The sequence below is a fragment of the Lutra lutra genome, chromosome 8 (genome assembly GCF_902655055.1).
Source record: "Lutra lutra chromosome 8, mLutLut1.2, whole genome shotgun sequence".
NCBI lineage: Eukaryota > Metazoa > Chordata > Mammalia > Carnivora > Mustelidae > Lutra > Lutra lutra.
In genome coordinates this window covers 4,749,147-4,753,763 of record NC_062285.1, presented here as the reverse complement: position 1 = coordinate 4,753,763, position 4,617 = coordinate 4,749,147, and the positions used below count along the sequence as shown (strand labels likewise).

General features: G+C 59.2%; 1 pseudogene; it reads right to left on the bottom strand.

Moving 5' to 3' along the window:
* Positions 1-244: 244 nt before the first annotated feature.
* On the bottom strand, positions 245-344 carry LOC125108106 (uncharacterized; annotated as a pseudogene).
* Between the last annotated feature and the right edge of the window lie 4,273 nt (positions 345-4,617).

The following is a 4,617-nucleotide window of genomic DNA, read 5'->3' as shown; positions in this document are numbered from 1 at the left end:
TCGTCAGCTCACCTCTCCAAATCCTACAGCAAGCCATTCGAAAGGGGCGATTCCGACCTTTTCCTCTTGAGTTCTTTCCTCTTTCTCTCATTCCCCCAGCAGATTTATGGAGATATAATTGTCGTATAATGTGGTATACATTTAAGGTGTACAAAACACAGTTATATATATATATGTATCTCTGTGTAAAGATTGCAAGATAGATGTCGATATTGCAAAATGACTAAGATGAGTTAGCACATCCAAAAATATGGAAAGCTTCTCAAGTTTGTGTGTCCTCCTCACACAGGGGCCAGGCTAATCACGTCTGGATTGTTCCCATTCTAGCACTTAAGTTATTTCTCACGGCCTAGCTCGGTGTGTGTGATGAAAAGCATCTAGAGGTAAGCGCAAAACGCACTCGCTTCGGAGCAGCCCTGAGAGGACGCTCCCAAATGCTGAGTCTATCAGACAAGGACTCAGAGATATTCTCGATGCAGTTTGGCAACGCTAGGAAGAGGAAGAGCTCCGAACGTCAGGGGTGTGACCCCGTGAGAGGCGAGATATGCTGGGAAAGGCCACGGACGCCTCGTTTGTCACAGGTCACCTGTTTGCGTTTGCCTCCTGGGTGGCCCAGGAGCAGCTGTTGCCCTCGGGGCCTGGAGGGGCTCCTGGAACAGACCTCAGTCCCTAGAGATCCACTTACACAGCCAAGAGAACGGGAGGTCCATCCAGTGGGAACCAGGCCCTGGACAAGCACAGCTTCAGGGGCGGGTCAGCCAAAGCTCCCAGTCGTGGGGCATCGGTGTTTGGACACTGTGGGTCCTGCACCCAAAGGCTCCAGCCTGAGTCTTGGCCACATTCCAGAGGATTTGTCTGCCACGGTGTATGCTGGCCCTGGCCCCAGGGGCTGGAGCCGGCCTCCCGGCTCCGCCGCTGGCAGAGCTCGAGGCTCATTCATTTCCCGCAGCTGTCAGGACAGAGGACAGCAGGTGAAAGCGGGCCGGCTCATTGTTCCCAGGAAGCCTTTAGCTATGCCTGCCACCCCTCCCAGGCTGCACAGACCTCCAGCTTGCCGAGTTTCATGCTGGGAGGCCCACTCTCCCAACCACTGTGACCCGGAAAGGCCTTGGTCCAGACCCAGCCCTTGAAAGTTCCCCATGTCTGGGCCTTGGGGCCTCTTGGGTAGTGCATGACATACAGGGACAGGTGCCGCTTGCCTCTAGGGAGCTCGGCCGGGGGCCCTGGTGGCTGCCGGTCAGAGAGTACATTCCAGGCCCGGTGCCACCCCCCTTCAAGCAGGCCGCTGGGGGGCGGTAACTGTGTCATGTCTAATGGCTTAGATGGTACTTTATACATCCGTGTCAAGCCTTGAGAAACAAAGGCAGAAGGCTAGCATCCTGCTAACGCCCTCAGAACTGTGAGATGAGTGCTTCAAGGCCTCGGGAGTGAGGTTTGCCAGCTACGGCAGGAGGAGAAAGCCCGACCAGCAGGGGACCTTGAGGCACAGGGGTGGGGGTGGGTGGTCCGGTCTCACTCCCTGCAGGGGGCAGCCCGGCCGCCCCCCTTCCTTGGCTCTCCTGCCTTCAACCTTCCCCCCTTTGTCACCCCATTGCTCTCCTCCCCTGTGCTGGGTGGTGGGGCGGGCAGTGAGCAGGAGAAACAGATCCGGGAGCGGGGAGGCTGGGAAGAGGCTGTGGAGGAGGGAGGCCGTTGGGGCGGGGGCTGGGCGGCCAGATCGGGAGAAGAAGGTGTGAAATTGAGGAAGTGAGGGCGGGCGCAGGCCTGGCGTCCCATCAAACCTAGAGTAGCGTTTGTGCTTCCTTGCAAACAGGCCTGGCGCCGGCAGCTTCGGGAGTGAGTAGGCCCCTTTCTGGGGAGGGGGTGCAGCCAGGGCTCCCCAAAGTCAGGAACAGGAGGGGCCTGCGGAGGGCGGATCCTGGGTCGGGGGCCGGCCACTGGTTGAAAGAGAAGTCTTTCTTCTTCCATCCCCGAGGGTTTTCTCCTTTTCTCCGTGGCCTCTGCCGTCCAGATGGCAATCCCCGAGCCCAGTCGTCTGCCCAGAAAGACGGCAGCGAGACAGGGCGATTCACCCCCAAACTGCGCGCCCGCTGTGTCTGAAGTCCCAGCAGCAGCCCTGCTCCTCACCGAGCTGCTTAAAAAGATGCCATTTAATTAGGCAGCTCAAGTTGTCTGTGAGGGCGGCTCCTTAGCGACCCTGGATTAGGCTTTCCCGTCTGGAAACTGGAGTCACCCTCTGCTCTCCTCTCTCCTCCCCTGCCCCCTGGAGTCTGCTGACTCTGCCGTCTCCCTCTGCCTTTTGCTGACCCGGCTCCCCGCCCCCCGCAGCTGTCCTCCTTCTCATCTCCCTGCCCTCGGTGTCTTTGGGGTCACAAGGAAGTGCAGGGAGCCCAATAAATTGGCTTCAAAGCAGCTTCGCTAAGCCCCCTGGGGACACAGTCTCCCTGGCTCCTGCTCCACCATTTCTCTGCCATGTGGTCCCAGCTGTGCCCACGGGGAGGCCCGGAGTGCAGGCCTATAGGTAGGCGGCTCCCAGTGCATGCCAGCCTCTCTCTGGGGCACTCCCCAGGGTCCCCAGGTCCCCAGGTCCTCCCTCCCAGACCCACAGCTGCTGAGCAGCCTTTGGTTTTCTTAAGGAAAAGTGGCTCCGGCCAGGGGCATCCTGGAGTCTAGCAGAGGAGATACTGGGGAAGACACGGTGAAGGGCTCCTGGAGAGAGGTTTTGGGGGCTCTCCTTGCAGTGGACAAGGGGGATAAGTGGATCTGGGGACCACAGGGTCCTGGCTGTGAGGCCTGCCTTTGGCTCTGTGCCAGAAGGGTTCTAGGGCACGGGGACGAGGTGAAGCAGGGGGACACCCCAGCCCCACGTGTAAGTGCTCACTCTGAACCACGAGCAATTCCCCCCGGCTTCTCTCTCCCCTTCGGGGCACCCTCACACCCCCAGCAGGGTCCTAGATGGAAAGTGCCAGAATGAGAGTCTGCACAGCGCTGTCCCCACATCACGTCCCCACACCCAAGTATTGTCTTCTGTAAAATGGGTGCAGGAAAACCCTTAAAACCCTGCCCTACCTATGTGTGCAGGCTTGCTGTGAGCATCCACATCGGAGGGCACTCACCGGAGCCCATGAGATGCCGGCAGCCACCCAAAATGCACCCAGCGCCAGGGCGCAGCCCTGGGACTGCTGGGACTGTCACCAGGAGCCAGCTCTCGTCCTGCCCGGCTCAGCATCTCCAGCGAGGAGGCTCACCCGGGGGAGAGAGGGTGGCCAGGGCTGCAGGCACTGGCCGAGACCTCCAGCCCGGGGCCCTGGAAGGAAAGCCTCCGGTGCCAGGGCCAAGCTTCCTCCAAGAACAATGAGAAAGGAGATGCTGTTTTGGCTGACGGGGAAGCTGGTGGGGCGGTGTGGCTGCGGGTCTCGGGGAGGTCAGGCAGAGCACCGGGAAGGCCTCCCTGTGGAGCAGGCAGCACCGTGCCCAGCCCTTCCCCGGACCCCTGGGCCAGCTGCAGGAGCTGGTTTGTCTTGCTCCCCAGGGCCGGGGAGTGGAGGTCTGTGATGCTGGGTGGTCGTGGCCGCCAGTGTTCGTGGCTACCAACACCCTCCAAGCCTCTTGTTGATTGCCTTCAGTGCCCACTGTAAGATGTTTTTGTGAAGATGCTAACTGTACTTTCTAGAAGATTCCAGGCTACCTACGGAAAATGCAGACCTGCATGGCAGAATGAAAGGCAGCATGGTGGGCTGAGGCCAGGGACCCTGGAGCCTCCCACCCCGGTGTGAATCCCCACATGGCGACTTACAGGCTATATACCTTGGGCGTGTTCCTAACCTGCTCCGTGCCTCAGTTTCCCTTCTGAAAATGGGAGTGAAGGTAATTATGGCATCACTTCACACAGCTGCTGCGGGGATCCCATGAGTCACTGTGCACAGCGCCCTCAGGACCGCATCTGGCCTTGCACTGCCCCAGCATCCCTAAAACAAATAACACAGAAGGGAAATAATGCGGCTGCACAGACGGGTGGTCTTTAAGGTGAGGTGTGGCCATTTTCCAGCACGGGTTTTGTTCTCAAGCCTAGTTTCAGGGGCTCCGACTCCGTTCTGGTTTGTGGGCGCGGCACTCCCAGGAACAGTGGCCAGCGTTCTGGCAAAGCATGGTGCTACTCACTTCTCTGACACGTCGGGGTGGATGGCAAGGGCTCCAGGGGCTCCGGAAATCAATGCCTCTGTGTGGACTGAGAGAGGCCTCGGAGCACGGTGGCGTCTGAGGGAGCATGTGGGGCTGATTCAGACAAATGGAGGGATGGGGTGACAACAGGACAAGTGGACCTTTACATAATGTTCCGTCTCCGGTTGGTCGGGCCTTCCCAGTCCTCCTGAGACTTGGAAACCCAGATAAAGACAGTGACTTTCCCATTGCTCCAGCCTAGACTGGGTGCGGAGTTGGGATGGAAAACATGCTTTCCTGGCACCCATGAGACCTCAGAACAGTGGGTCCCTGTGACCCACACACAGGGGGCAGCCCTCTCGTTAGTGGGTCCCACCAAGGGCCGTAATGTGGGCTGCGAGGGAGTCATTGGTCCCTCTAACTGATGGAGCCCCGTGGGTGCGGACCTTACCCCTA